Below are 16,463 nucleotides of genomic sequence, written 5' to 3' on the forward strand. Positions count from 1 at the left end.
GTAGGGCTAGCTCCTCAGTTCCTTTGAATTAGAAAGACTTGTAAATTGTTGAAATTTTAGAGAGCTCTCATCTTAAACTATTTTATCTATTTTAATTGGTATGCAGAAGCCCCAGAAGGCTTCAAAATGCCAAAACAGCTTCACTGAAAGATTTGTTGTAGAAAGCCAATGAAATATTAATGTTATAACAAGTACCTAAAATAAACAAAAAAAATCCTTTAAGACTGATGATCCCTGGTCGGGAACTAAGATCCCGCATGCTGTGCAGCATGGCCAAAAAAAAAAAAAAAGACTGACATAACTACTGCTCCCCTCTAATCTCCTTCAAGTACTCATTCTAGTAATCCTCTGTCTGAATTGCCTTCCACTCTGAAGACACTATTAAGTGGTTACCATTAGAAATGGAATCACCTGAGGCTGTGAGCCTGTTCAGATCATAGGCCAACTGAGGGCCATAGTTAAAGAATTTCTTAAACCCAGGGAGGCTCCTCAAAAGTTTTTGTAAATGGATTACCAAGATGCGAGGCCACTGGTTTGACTAAACTGACCAGAGCTGATATTCAGAGCCTGATAGGAATTTTTTTTTTTTTTTGGTGTTCTCCTCTAAGCTCAGTGAGGGAAAGAACATTCCAACATAGGTGGATGGGTAGGTCTAGATATCATTGCTGTGGCCATCCAATTCTTTGAGGAATTAAAAACAGTTGTTTTTTTTTTTTTTTAAATTACAAATCCAGTCTTTACAGAACCAGAGGTGTGGCTCCACAAACAATTTAAAGCCCACCAGTCCTTTTACCACTCTCAAAACCTCCCTTTGGTTTTTGGCTAAAATACCACTTTTTTTTTTTTTTTAACATCTTTATTGGAGTATAATTGCTTTACAATGGTTAGTTTCTGCTTTATAACAAAGTAAATCAGTTTTACATATACATATGTTCCCATATCTCTTCCCTCTTGCATCTCCCTCCCTCCCTATCCCACCCCTCTAGGTGGTCACAAAGCACAGAGCTGATCTCCCTGTGCTATGTGGTTGATTCCCACTAGCTATCTATTTTACGTTTGGTAGTGTATATATGTCCATGAGACTCTCTCACTTTGTCACATCTTACCCTTCCCCCTCCCCATATCCTCAAGTCCATTCTCTAGTAGGTCTGTGTCTTTATTCCCGTCTTGCCACTAGGTTCTTCATGACCTTTTTTTTTCCCCTTAGATTCCATATATATGTGTTAGCATACTGTATTTGTTTTTCTCTTTCTGACTTACTTCACTCTGTATGACAGACTCTAACTCCATCCACCTGACTACAAATAACTCAATTTCGTTTCTTTTTATGGCTGAGTAATACTCCATTGTATATATGTGCCACATCTTCTTTATCCATTCATCCGATGATGGACACTTAGGTTGCTTCCATGTCCTGGCTATTGTAAATAGAGCTGCAATGAACATTTTGGTACATGACTTTTTTTTTTTTTTGACTCTTTTTGAATTATGGTTTTCTCAGGGTATATGCCCAGTAGTGGGACTGCTGGGTCATATGGTAGTTCTATTTTTAGTTTTTTAAGGAACATAAATACTGTTCTCCATAGTGGCTGCATCAATTTACATTCCCACCAACAGTGCAAGAGGGTTCCCTTTTCTACACACCCTCTCCAGCATTTATTGTTTCTAGATTTTTTGATGATGGCCATTCTGACCAGAGTGAGATGATATCTCATTGTAGTTTTGATTTACATTTCTCTAATGATTAATGATGTTGAGCATTCTTTCATGTGTTTGTTGGCAATCTGTATATCTTCTTTGGAGAAATGTCTATGTAGGTCTTCTGCCCATTTTTGGATTGGGTTGTTTGTTTTTTTGTTATTGAGCTGCATGACCTGCTTGTAAATCTTGGAGACTAATCCTTTGTCAGTTGCTTCATTTGCAAATATTTTCTCTCATTCTGAGGGTTGTCTTTTCGTCTTGTTTATAGTTTCCTTTGCTGTGCAAAAGCTTTTAAGTTTCATTAGGTCCCATTTATTTTTGTTTTTATTTCCATTTCTCAAGGAGGTGGGTCAAAAAGGATCTTGCTGTGATTTATGTCATAGAGTGTTCTGCCTATGTTTTCCTCTAAGAGTTTGATAGTGTCTGGCCTTACATTTAGGTCTTTAATCCATTTTGAGTTTATTTTTATGTATGGTGTTAGGGAGTGTTCTAATTTCATACTTTTACATGTACCTGTCCAGTTTTCCCAGCACCACTTATTGAAGAGGCTGTCTTTTCTCCACTGTATATGCTTGCCTCCTTAATCAAAGATAAGGTGACCATATGTGCGTGGGTTTATCGCTGGGCTTTCTATCCTGTTCCATTGATCTATATTTCTGTTTTTGTGCCAGTACCATATTGTCTTGATGACTGTAGCTTTGTAGTATAGTCTGAAGGCAGGGAGCCTGATTCCTCCAGCTCCACTTTTCCTTCTCAAGATTGCTTTGGCTATTCGGGATCCTTTGTGTTTCCATACAAATTGTGAAATTTTTTTTCTAGTTCTGTGAAAAATGCTAATGGTAGTTTGATAGGGATTGCATTGAATCTGTAGATTGCTTTGGGTAGTAGAGTCATTTTCACAATGTTGATTCTTCCAATCCAAGGACAGGCTATATCTCTCCATCTATTTGTATCATCTTTAATTTCTTTCAACAGTGTCTTGTAATTTTCTGCATACAGGTCTTTTGTCTCCTTAGGTAGGTTTAGTCCTAGATATTTTATTCTTTTTGTTGCAGTGGTAAATGGGAGTGTTTTCTTAATTTCACTTTCAGATTTTTCATCATTAGTGTATAGGAATGCAAGAGATTTCTGTGCATTAATTTTGTATCCTGCTACTTTACCAAATTCATTGATTAGCTCTAGTAGTTTTCTGGTAGCATCTTTAGGATTCTCTATGTATAGTATCATGTCATCTGCAAACAGTGACAGTTTTACTTCTTCTTTTCTGATTTGGATTCCTTTTATGTCTTTTAATCTGTGCTTTCCAGTTACAAGGAAACCTTTCCCCTCGAGCTAATTATCACTTACAGCAATTTGGTAAATTACACCTTTGTAAGTAGAATTGAAACATTCATCTTTTCTCTCTATCCAACCATTCCCTCCAGAAATTGGAAACTCTTAGGTTCCCAGCACCTTTATCAGGTAAATAAGGAAGACCACCTCCTGATAAGTACAGGAATCTCAAGGTATTTTGGGGATCTCAAAAAGAGAGAACTTCACCCAAATCTATAGATATTGCAGGCAGAATCTGTGGCAAGCCTTTGGTGTAATTTATCTGGCCTTGAGAGATCTTTTAAAGGTTTAATCTAAGATTCCTTATGAAAAGTTCCAACACAGCCAATTTATGAGTCTATGTGGTCAATTACAGACTTATTTGGCAAACAAATTAATATGGCTATATTTGGTAGAAATAAGGGTAATTTTAGAGAGAAAAAGATTATGCTTCAGTGGATTTTAAATTCTAATTTTGCCAAATGAGGCTTTTTTTTTTATATTTACCGCCTAAGACTCACTTCTTAGATGGCTCCTGTTGTTATGCTTTATTACTGTAAAGTTTAATTGAATTATTAAAACAACATTCTAGTTTGTTTCTAAAGCTGATCACAATAATCTATTTTTGGATGAAGATCAGATTCACCATGACCTGCAACCAGGAGATTATGCACACTGGAAAAGACATCAGATAAAAGACCCTTTACAGCCATGTTGGATGGGGCCATATCAGGCTTCCTCTCCTGAATGAACTGTAACTCCTGTCTCTGACACCCGACTTCGACTAACTAGGACCAGCACTACCAGACCAGAACAAGAAGACAATGACATCTAAAGTAGACAGCTGATGCAAGATGACCCAGGCCTGCATACTATTACTTTGACAATTGCTCACACTTCTGTTTATGAATCCAAAGTATTTCTTTCCTGTGCTCAATCATTTGCAAGTCAAAAAATCAATCCAAACAAACCGTACGTTTGTGGACCTATGTCCAGTACTCCTAGATTTCTTTGGAGGATTTCTCCTCTCCAAGGCTCTAACTGGATGGCCCTTATTTAATTTTAGAAGAAACTCTAGTATTGTGCAAGCTACCCATTACCTTCAATATCACTAAGTGGGACCCTCTTACCTGGCCAATTAATGACACCTGTTCTGAACGTGCCCATAAGCACTCCTTTTCACTAGATGAAAAGATATTGGGTAGCTCCTAATGGGACCTAATGGACTCATGGAACAAGTTTATGGCCTTGGCTCTCTCCAGGATGGTTAGAAAGATGCGCAAATGGTTTCCCTTGGGCTAAAGGTCACCTATGGGTAGCCTTGGAAACAGCCGCTGCCAATTTGCCTTTAATGCTAGTGTGCTGGGTTTCTATCACTTTTCCAATAGTATGACCATTTGGCCAAGATATTTGTTAACTCATAACACATAAGAGTCAGATTTCCACTCTGAATGCTCCTCTTCCCAGTTTAGAAAAAATACTAGGAAAATGTTTTGATTTAGGAGAATCTTGGCTTAAACGTTTACGACTGACACTGTTACTCCTATTGTCAATCCTATATAGCTCTCTATAAATTAATGAACATGCACAATGCACGTGCAAGGTAGAATTGGCATAAGTCCTATTGGACAACTGGAATTGACCGTTAGTCCTTGACAGACATCTCAGTAGTACAACTCCCTAAAACAAGTTATTAGGACCCAACACCAAAGGACATGATGGACCCAGGGCACGTAAGCAACCACCCTGGCATAAGGCAGCCAAATATTTCATCACCTAATGCTATCAAAAGATTAAAGATCAAAAGGGGGAACTGATGAGATAAAATTCATGTTTTATGGTAAGACAAGAAAAATTTAAACATAAAATTTTTCTCTACCCTTTTGGGCCTCCTCCCTTCCCTTTGGTGTGTGTTGTGCATCTGCATTAACCAGACCTCCTTAGGAGATAACCACCTTCTTAATCTCGTAAGAGGCCACAATGACCCATAACTCATTACTCACTTTGTACATTTAGATCTAGATTGTGTAAACTGTCAAAAATATGTCACTTGATGTATAATCCTTTGTCTCAAAAACTTATATATAACTATGCTTTGACCTCTAAGGGGTGGAACAGTCCTTAGAGCTTTCTTAAAGACTGTCTCCTGGATTATAATCCTCAAGTTGGCTCCAATAATATTAAGGTAGAGGAAAATTTCTTCTGGACAGCATGCATTTTCCTACTTCCCAGGTAGGTATTATTTTCCTAATTTATAAACAAATCTTAGAAAAATTAAAATACCTTACCTACACCTACATAAAGAATCAGCAGCAAAGGTGGGAATGTGAACCCAGATAAGCCATCTTCCAAATTTATGCTTTTAATACCACATTCTGAGAGGCAACACAAAATTGATTCTTATTTTCCCAATAAGAATCTGGACAAGGCAGAACTCAGTGGTAGAAAGAACAATGGCCTGAGATTCAGAAACCCAGACTCTAGTCTAAGATCTGCCACCTTGATTATTGATTAGTTTACCTCTCCAGATCTAAGTTTTCCCACTAATAAAACGCCAGGGTTGAACTACATCACTGAGATGCTGCCCTTCCTATATTGTGAAGGCAAACTTTTAATGCGAATACAGTATGGCAACCTAAACAGATAGAAGGGAATTCAGTTTTACCAGGAACTGAGTAACAGATATAGTACACATATTATGACAACACCAAACTTGACTAGAAAGGTATTGTCACCACAGATGAGCAAACAGGGGCTCAAAGAAGTGAGGCAAATTTGTCTATAATCACACTGGTAGTATGCGACAGAGCTGGGGTCTGAATCAAGGCCTATTTAATAGGCTCTTTCCTCGACTTTACATTGCCTCCTGAATTGAATCTTATCTAGAATTTTCACCATCTTTCTACCCCTCAAAAGCCAGACTATCCCTGTACCCACTTCTATGGAATAAGGATTAAGTCTTACAGAGAGAAACCAACACCTACTTCTCTTTCCCTTTTTTTAATGAAATAATTAAGGGTAGGAATGAGCTAACTGGTTTATAAAGAAGGGATCGTCGAGTGCCTTTTTTCAAGATACTATGTACCTCAGCACTCAAATGCCCCATAATTCAGTGAGTGCCCAAAAATGTACTCAGCACCAGATACACAATATGAAAAACCCCATTTTCATTTTTATAACCCTCACCGAGTTATCTCACTAACTGCCTTAGTCCAGAAATCAGTTTGTATGGCCACAGAATCGTAAGACTCTTTCTGGGTTAGCACAGGTATGAAAAACAGTCTACTTCTTTTCATTCCTTTCATAAATAATACACCTCAATGCAACTGAGCATCTTCACACACTAAATGCTACTGGTATTAGTGTTAATTATTCTCTAATAGTGATATGACAACTGTATTTTAATCCAAAATATAGGTACCAAAAGAAATTAAATTACACTGGTTTCATTACTTCAAGGATTATGAAGTACTTCATCACATCATCTTATTTAATAATCATGACAATGCTTTGTGTTGGCATATCAGGCAGTGTGCTTTGACTTTTAGGGGAACTAGCTCATTTGTTCTCCATAACAATTCATTAAATCTACATAAGACCTGCGAGGTGAGCAAGAATTTCCTTATATCCTTACATTCGTGTACAACTTTCCATCTTAAAAAAACATAGCATTAAAATTTAACAACCCTGTGAAGGATGTACCATTCCTAACTAACAGACGATGTAAGGAGTGATCACAACAGGATGGTAAATTAGACACGGTAAGTTTAGATAACTGTAATGTAAACCACGTCTTGAGATCTTGTTCAATCAAATTTAAAGCTCTAAAAATAAAAAAGCAAGCGTCTTCTATGTTTAAGAGGCAAGGATCAATTTCAATCCTAGTAGGTTGTCTTTGATCATCTCAGCATATCTCCAATATATCCTGGAGCAATTTGTTTCCATCTGTATTACAGTTTCTGTATTTTCTCTCACTTCTGAGTATCTGAGTTCCTTGTTTGTAGGGACGAGGGACTCAGCCTACCTGGCATGTAGTAGCCACTCAACAAATGATGGAAAACCATCCTGAAAAAACCTAACATTACTGTTAGCCCTCGGTGATGTACAGGGGTCGATTTACATCGCCCCAAACAGGACCGTCCTAACCATACGCCCCTCTTTGGTTTCCGATTTAAATGCAGCCCCAATGAATGAAATAAAACTGCAGGCGCCCCGGTAAACCAGAGCACGGTAAGAAACAAGCACTATGGATAACCGAGGACCAAGCGGGGCCCGACCCGGCTCGCGCGAGTAGACGCGGTCGAGGATGCCGAGCGGGCCGCTCCCTGGTCCAAGGTTTGGAGAAATGACGCGTCTCTCCGCACCGACGACGGCAGCAGAGGGCGGTCCCGGCACCGCTCGCGCACCCGGACCGGCCAGAGCGGGTCACTCACCCCGAACACAGGATCCGTGGGGCCGCCCCCAGGGCCGCCGAGTTTCGATTCCCCAGCGTTTGGAAACGGACCGAAAACAAACCGGGTCGCTAGGGGTCACCGCGGGCTTCCTGTTTCCTCAAAGACAGCGCCGTTTCCCCGGCAAAGGCAGCCGCTCCGGGAACGCCGCGAAGGGACTCCCATTTCTCCCGCCTCGGCGGCGCCAGGGCCGGCGCGGCCGGCCAGTCGGCTGCGGCCCGGGAGGCTCTGGAAGGAGGCCGAGCCAAGGCCGAGGGCCGAGCCGCTGCCGGAGAAGGCCGGTTACCCGGCCCCGTCAGCGCCCGCCCTAGCCCCGCGCCGCGCAGGGGGAGCGCAGCAACGGGGCTGGCTAAGAGGGCGAGCAGCTCACGACCGGAAACGGGACGTCCAGTAATCCACGGCTCGGCGCCTGGGCCGCGCGAGCAAACCGGAAGTCAGGCCGGAGGGAGATGGGAGGGCGTTCGCCAAGCCAGTGCTGGGGCAGGGGGGAGGAGAGGTGCGCAGAAAAGGAAGGCGCGGCGTACTACGCGTCCCGTGAGCCTCCGCCGCGGGGTGGGCGGGGCCGCGGCGTGATACGTGTCTCGTGAGCATACGCAGCAGGGTGGGCGGGGCCGCGTCGTACTACGTGTATTGTGAGCTCCCGCGACTGGACGGGCGGGGCTCCGGCGACGCGGGAGGCGGAGGCGGTGACGCAGTGTGGTAAGGCGTTAACCGCCTTGGCGGAGGTTGAGGCGCCGGTCTACTACAGCGCCGTCTTTTTCCTTCAGCGTCCGCTTGGGGGTCCCCGAACGTTGTAGCGCGTGTTGGCTACGCTTAGTAGCGCTCTTGTGGGTTTCTAGTTCTCGCCTCGCGGTGGCCGGGAACTGGGGACCCGTGACGATTGGCGCCTGCGGGGGAGCCGTTAACAACCCGACTAGTTTCGGGGCGTTGCTCCGGGTCCCCTAGTTATTCGGCACACAGCTCTTGTTAACATTGTGGAAGCTGTTGACTTCAGGGGGTGGGGGTGTACCCGGCTGCGCCAGGTATAGGATGGACAGGCCTGAGCTGTGGGGTCACGAGTAGTTGAGTTGGGGGCCGTCCTTGGAGGTCGCAGGCATACAGAACCCCTCCAGCTGTAGGCCTATATTTGATTAAACGAATAAAGGAGAAAATGGTAATTATAGGGCATTTATCCTTACTGACTGCCAGTTAGCAACAGTGATGCTCCTCCCCAGCCCTTTCGAAGTGTTTTGTCAACTAAGGACTTAAATATCGTTGAAGTCAGTGTTCTGTTGGAAGATGTTTTTGCATCGCGCTTTTTTTTTTTTTAATTAATTTATTTTATTTATTTATTTTTGGCTGCGTTGGGTCTTCGTTGTTGCATCTGGGCTTTCTCTAGTTGCGGCGAGCGGGGGCAACTCTTCGTTGCGGTGCGCGGGCTTCTCATTGCGGTGGCTTCTCTTGTTGCAGAGCACGGTCTTTAGGTGCGTGGGCTTCAGTAGTTGTGGCATGCAGGCTCAGTAGCTGTGGCTCTTGGGCTGTAGAGTGCAGGCTCAGTAGTTGTGGTGCCCAGGCTTAGTTGCTCCGCGGCATATGGGATCTTCCCGGACCAGGGCTTGAACCCGTGTCCACTGCATTGGCAGGTGGATTCTTAACCACTCTGCCACCAGGGAAGCCCTGCATCGCAGTTCTAATTCATCAACCAACAGTCAGCTCATCAAGGATGGATTCAGCTCTAGGGTTCACTTTAAAATATTTTTCTGTTGTTGTTAAGCCTCTCTTTTTGCTTTAGATTTAAGTGAAAATTCACAGCTGTTATGAACAAAGCACAACTTAAAGTTAACATGACATTTAAAAAATATTTTAAAATCTATATTAAGGTAATCATTTAGAAAGATCCATTCACTTCAGTTTATCAGGCTGGGACATAAGAGCAGTGTTTTTAATATTTTGGTCAAGAATCCTTTTTCTGGCTCGGTAATGAGCTTTACAGAATAAAAGCAAACCACCGAGAGGTATGTTTTGCCTCGTTTTTGAAGAATGCTAACAAAATCTGTTGAGGCACCCCCAAATCATCAAAAATAAAATGATAATCTGGTTTCTGATTTGTTGATCTGGGAATGTTGAATCTTTACTCACAGTTTAGAATAATTTGAGACTTGTTGAAAAAGAAGGGAAATTCATTTTTATCTTTTGTCTCTGAGTAAATAAGATGACTTAGCTCAGTATTTTTCTATATGTGATCAGTCTGTTTTTGTTTTAAAATACACACTTCCCTATTATAATAATGAAAAAAAGTGGGTCTTATTAACAATACAATTTGCTTGTTCAGAATGCATAAGCTTATCAATTTAGTCAAGTAAAACATCCTAATTTTTTTTTTTAATTTTTATTTATTTATTTATTTTTGACTGTGTTTATTTATTTATTTATTTTTGACTGTGTGTCTTCGTTTCTGTGCGAGGGCTTTCTCTAGTTGTGGCAAGCAGGGGCCACTCTTCATCGCGGTGAGCGGGCCTCTCACTATCGCGGCCTCTCTTGTTGCGGAGCACAGGCTCCAGTCGCGCAGGCTCAGTAGTTGTGGCTCACGGGCCTAGTTGTTCCACGGCATGTGGGATCCTCCCAGACCAGGGCTCGAACCCGTGTCCCCTACATTGGCAGGCAGATTCTCAACCACTGTGCCACCAGGGAAGCCCCTCATCCTAATTTTTTTTGCCAGGGAATGGGGGCGGAGAGAGTGGTATGCCCAGTAGGTTATGACAAAATGTAATCCAGATATTTGTTAAATTGAGCTGGAAATGGTCACTTTCTATCCACCTATGCATCCGCTTTAATTAACTTTAGCAAATAAATTATTAAAGAAAACTTGCCACACTTATGCTTTGTTATAAGCATAAGTTGAAGTTTTATTACAATCTTGCTGTAAGGAAAAAGACCTCCGATAAGTCAAATGAAAGATACAGTCTTAGTAGGGACATTTTATGGGAAAAGAAAATGGTTAGATAATTATCATTAAAGTAGATAACAGAAAAAAAGGAATTTGGGGGTCCTTAGACTCTTAACTAATAGTCAACTGCTTAGGTGAGTGGATGGTTTTCCAGAGCAAATCTTAATTCCATTAAAGTTTATTGGAAGGTTGCTTAGGCTTTTTTTTCAGGAATGTTCATTTCACCGCAAGAGAGGAGTTGTGAATTACAGTCATCCAAAAAAACATCTGTACCGGCCAGGTTTGGGACAGTTTTTTTAAAACCATTATTACATCTTCTATAACTACAAATGCAGTCTGAAATTTTCAAAACGATTCAGGTCTTTATAAACATATATTTGACACAAGGCACTTTTTAAAAGGTCCTGTTTTACAGGTTGTAATAAAAAAATAGGTAACACAAGAGATTCTCCCCCACCTCGTCCCACCTTCTCCCATCCACTCACCAAGGTCCTGATATTTTTCATCAGGAGCTGCTCCTGAAGGATAGAGTGCGGACTGGCTTCAGTGAGGTTCCCTTTTTCCCTGGGGTAGGTTGGATTTCAAAGCAATATCTGAACAAAGAATATGGGTCCTGGCACAACTCTTGACTGTGGCTCAGCCTCCTTCTCCTGTTTTTAGGCAATTGTGCATCTTTCGAGCTGCTTCAAATCTTATTTTTTTGTTTAATTAGGCACTATGTTAAAACAACGAAAAAAAGTGCTGTTGTGTTTTGTTTTTTTAATGGGAGCTATATATTTCTAAGCTGTGACAAATATTTACTGTTAGAGGAAAGAGAATACACCTTTTGAGGAAAATTTGTAAAGCGAATTTTGGGTTAGTGATTTAAATTTTATATTAGTTTAATTTGATTAAATCATACCATCCTAGGGATCATGTTTTCTGTGTCTCTGCCCTGTGTTTTGTGAGTACTGTGTATGTGTGGCTCTGCAGTGTCAGCAGAACAGAATTAAGATGTCAAAACCTTTAAGTTGAAATAGCAATGTCACTTTTCGTATTAAAATCAGCTTCAATGTCATTTCATCCATTAATGTCTTAGAAGCATTCTTCCTCTCTTCTCCCCCACCTATCACATGTCCAGGTTAAAAGCCTTAGGGTAAGGGAATGGTTTCAGTGGCAGAGATACAAAACAGTTTCAAAAATACTATCAATAGTGAAAAATCTGGTATCTGAGCCTACATAGTCTGTTTTCCTTCTTTCCTCCCATACCTCATTGCTCATACCGCTACCCCCCCCACCAAAACACATGCACATACACACACAGAATGTCGTGAATTGCAGAATCAAAGTTCATGATTTCTGTTACACTATGTGTATCTGAATCTGTGAGTATGCCTGAAGCAGCAGGCAAACTGGGCGTCATGGATCCCTAACCCTTAACCTTGGAAAGTACATGAAGGCTTTCCAGGGGGTTATGTAAATGATCGTTTAGGGTTATTAATTTTCACGCTGTTTACTTGCATGTTTCTTTCCTAAAATTGATCTGCCTCAGAGTGTGCCTAAACCAGGGCAGCTTTCCTCTTTCCTCTTTTGTAATTGTCCCTTTCCCACTCTACAATTAAAGCAATACCTTTAATCTGACCTAAGTCTTGTTTAGAAAGTAAATGATTCTAATAACTGGGTAGCTAATTGTTTCACAAGAGTAGTAATTTCCAATGGGTTTTGAAAATGCTTCAGAAGAACTCAATTGAGTTGTCAGCTGATCATTAAAAATAATTTTATGACATACCCCATGTGATTTTTGGTACATAGCTTAGTAGTTCAGAAGAATGATTATTGATATAACCAGAAATCCTTCTGCTCCCAAATATTTGGAATGGAAGAACACAAAATATAAGAATAGGATCAGCTTGAACCCTGTTTCTTTCTAACAACAAATAATATTCATTCTGGATACACGACCTAAATGGGGGGAGAAGGTGCTATCCATTTCTGTATGAGATGCATTTCCAATAAAAACTGACTTACAATATTTTATAATGATCATAATTTGTATTGAGTTTCTCATTTGATCAGTAGTGCTCTAGTAAATTAATGATAACACAATACTGATGACAATTTTTATAATTTATGTTCTCAGGAATTTTAAAATATACTCTTTTGTGTAGAGAAATATGATCAATTTAAAGTATTTTCAAGCACTAAAATATGTTGCAATAAGCTTGTGTGGGGGAAGTGAGATAATATGAATTCAAGGAGAAAAGGAATAATATCAGTTTCCTACCTGTGGAAGGAGATCTTATTCATGTGCTTTTCAAATGGATGGGTTGATAGTAGATATCAAATTACTATGGCATTTACATTCCATTTATAAAAGGGATATGTCCTACTGTGTCTAGCAGCTAGCCTTGTCCTGGACAGGCAGTCTGTGCTTCATAATAACTTTTTGACTTGAAATGTTTGCAGTCAGTAGGAATTAGCTTCTGACAGCTTTCATTTTTTTAAAAATAAACATGAATGTCATAACTGTATGCATAGAAACTAAATGCAGTGACTTTCTTTTGGAAACATACGTAGGTGAAGAAAAATTTAATAGTCTTAGAAAGCCTTTGATGTAAGGAGTAGGGAGAAGAAATATGAGAAGAGCTAACAGAAGACCAGCAGCAGAGACCCCAGGATGGTGTTGGAAGACTGTACAGAGCAGGAAAAAAGATCCAGTAAGGGAAATTTTACACTTCTTACTAAATGAAGTAAGAGCAACCCTTCTCTGAGTCTTGATACTTACACTCTTACTGTCTGAGATATGAATTAATTAGTTTATTCAATACTTAACAAATATTCATTCAGAACTTACCATGTGTCATTGTTTTAGGCACTGAGATGAAACGGGCAAAATAGCTTTTTAATATATGAAGAAGTAAAATCTATCGCAGAGAAATCAGTCATATAGTCAAGACCTATGTGAAATTTAACATGATGAGAAATTACTTCCCATTAATTTTTTTTCATGACAGTTTCTATATATGTCTATGAAGAAAATAAACTTTTTCCCCTGTTTAAAATGGGAAGAGAGGAAGAAATAATTCTATTTTGTGACTGTCACATATACACTATAAAAACCAAGAAGATAAAGTCAGCTTTTCAGAGGAAAGACATTTTTATAAAGCTACCAAATAAACAACAATGAAAGGATGACATTAAACTTCAGTAAGATCTATAGAAAGAAATTAAATTAGATTTTTCAAGTAGACTATGTAGCAGAAGAGAGGGAAAATTTCCAAACCCATTTCACAGCTCACATGATATAAAAGTGAAATCATTGACTTTGTAACAGTTGCAAAATTACAGACATAATTTCCAACTGTAGGTTTTTCAGTTGTCTATGAATAGTCAGTTGATTCTTAAAAGTCCAAAAACAAAAAGATGTGTGTTTTTTTTTAATTCACTTATATTTTGTTAATCATTTTCTCTTGACACTCATTTTATATCATTCCCTTTTGGCTTTAATAACCCCGCATCCCTCTCATCCCATAGCCAGTCTGTTCACCTGATTTTGTAGATTTTACCGTTTAGCTAATCTTTTGGATCTTTTTCATAGTCTCTACCATGCCACAGTTTCCTATCCATCTATTATAATAGTTTCCTTTAATTAGTTCTAACTTTTTTTTAGTTTCCAAGTCATTCTTTATATGGATAGCTAAATGGTCTTTTAAAAATGTAAATCTTACCATTACGTTTCTCCTCTTAAACTCCTGGAATGACTCCTTAGCTTGTTTTAAATGTCTATTCTTAATCTAGCCTAGCCTATTTTACCACCAGCTTCTATAAACACTGCCAGCTCAGACATTGAGATTGGATATCTTTACTCCTTTATAAGTTTTCATTCAGTTAACCCTGATTATGATTTTAGAATATTTACTTTCTTAGATTATCATTTGACATCTTTTCTAAATTTAAAAATTCTCAGAGAATTGGGGAACTCCCGAAAAAATTTTCAACATTAGTGTGAGAATTATGGCTCTACTTCTTACTTGTCCTAAAATGATATCACATTTAAAAGAGGATCCTATATCTTCAGATAATGGATATCAGCTTCAGAACATACGAAGCAAAACTAGACAGAACTAGGAGACATGCCCACAATACTGGAAGATTTTAACATGCTTCCCTAACTCATAGAATAAAAAAAAATACATTAAAGAAATAGATGATTGAATAAAATTATTAGCATCACACTCATTAGGATGGCTATTATCAGAAATAAAACCAAAATGGAAAATATTCATCTTAAAATTAATATGGAATCTCAAGGGAACTTAAATAGTCAAAACATCTTGAGAAAGAAGAACAAAGCTGGAGGCTTCCCATTTGCTGACCTCAAAACATATTACAAAGCTGCAGAATCAAAACATGGTACTGGTGTAAAGACATACATATAGACCAATGGAATAGAATGGAGAGCACAAAAAATCCTCACGTATATGATTTTCAACAGATGTGCCAAGACCATCCCATGGGGAAATGTGGTTGGGAAAACTGAATATTCGTATGCAAAACAATGAAGTTTGACCCTTACCTCACACTGTAAAAATTAAATCAGAATGGATCAAAGACCTCAATGTAACAGCTAAAACTATAACACATTTAGAAGAAAAATAGGGGGAGGGCTTCATGACATTAGATTTGGCAGTTTCTTGGATGTGACACCAAAAGCATAGGCAACAAAAGAAAAAATGGGTAACTAAAGGTCTCTAAATCAATCACTAATAAAATATTAAAAAATCATTATCTAGTGACTCCAATATTGGACAAATACTGTGATCTTTACTCTGAATTTCATTAGAATTGTCTAAATTCATAATTGAAGAGTAAATAAAGAATATAATTTTAGGGACTTCCCTGGTGATCCAGTGGTTAAGAATCTGCCTTCCAATGCAGGGGACGCAGGTTCAATCCCTGGTCGGGGAACTAAGACCCCACAAGCCGCAGGGCAACTAAGCCTGTGCGCTCTAGAGCCTGCATGCCGCAACTACTGAGCCTGTGCGCCTGGAGCCTGCACGCCACAACTAGAGAGCCCGCACACCACAATGAAAGATACTGCATGCCACAACTAAGACCCAATGCAGACAAATAAACATTTAAAAATTTTTTAAAAAAGAATATAATTTTAGCTTCAAAACTAAAATAATGCCTATGCTTAAATAGTGTAGACATTTAATGATATGAGGAAATGTTCACAATATGTTGTTAAGAAAGCAAATTGTTGAGTTCTGTTTGAGGTTACAGACTGATTTATTTATATCTTTTCCTTCCATTAAGATTGGAGTTAAAGAGTAAAAAATATATACACATAACAGAAAAAGAAAGAGGTGGGGAGTCATCAGAGGACAAAGGATTTCAACAAATATACTGAGAGAAACCAGGTATGAACCTCTCAGGAAATGAAGTGGAACCCAGGAAGCTTTAGCACAGAATATACTGGAGAAGAGTCCACAGTGGAGATAGGAATCAACCCTCCCAGAAAGATCATGATGAGGCCCTGAAGGCCCTAAATGAAAGATGGAGAATGGATATGACATTTTTGGAAGTCTTTCATGAAACTAATTTGCTTTTTTGTCTTCCCCATCTCATGCACAAAGACAAGCCATCCAGGCTCTCCTCTCAGAACAAAAGCAGAGAGGACCCTCTCCAAAGAAATTAAAAAGAAAATTAGACAAAGTGGGAAAAGCCTTTAGTTTGTTTCTTTCCAGGGTAGGAATTCCAACTTATTCCTGTTCTCAGTGTGTTATGCTTACTTTGCAATTTTAGATGTGATATGTAGAAGAAGCATACTCTTAGTTTTGCATTATGCAATTTAAGTTAATTCCATTTTCACATTCTCATTTTAAAACTATTGATAGATTCCTTTTCTTAACATTTGTGTAGTGATTTTTGAAACATTAATTATATAGTTACTAGAACCCAGAGTAAAAAAGTTATCACTCTTTTTTTTAATTAGAATTATGCCACATTTCTGAAATGAGGAAAATAACTGACAATATATAAATAATATAATATATAAATTATTTTGAATGGCAAGTTGAAATTCTCTAATT

General features: G+C 39.2%; 2 protein-coding genes across 5 annotated transcripts in view; one reads left to right on the forward strand and one right to left on the reverse strand.

Moving 5' to 3' along the window:
- AZI2 (5-azacytidine induced 2) overlaps positions 1–7,927 on the reverse strand; it is a 34,620-nt gene extending 26,693 nt beyond the window's left edge. The window contains exon 1 of the mRNA XM_036868945.1: positions 7,446–7,927. The gene's annotated coding sequence lies outside the window, so the exon portion shown is untranslated. The remainder of the gene's footprint in view (positions 1–7,445) is intronic.
- A 182-nt stretch (positions 7,928–8,109) lies between these two features.
- The window catches only part of ZCWPW2 (zinc finger CW-type and PWWP domain containing 2), a 140,137-nt gene continuing 131,783 nt past the window's right edge, over positions 8,110–16,463 (forward strand). For 2 of the 4 annotated variants that reach the window (XM_036869968.1, XM_036869973.1), the window contains exon 1: positions 8,110–8,162. The gene's annotated coding sequence lies outside the window, so the exon portion shown is untranslated. Of the gene's footprint in view, positions 8,163–10,329; positions 10,670–16,463 lie in introns of those variants that run through there. The other 2 variants (XM_036869969.1, XM_036869970.1) reach the window with 2 other exon arrangements.

This window comes from Balaenoptera musculus, chromosome 11, assembly GCF_009873245.2.
Source record: "Balaenoptera musculus isolate JJ_BM4_2016_0621 chromosome 11, mBalMus1.pri.v3, whole genome shotgun sequence".
Classification (NCBI taxonomy): domain Eukaryota; kingdom Metazoa; phylum Chordata; class Mammalia; order Artiodactyla; family Balaenopteridae; genus Balaenoptera; species Balaenoptera musculus.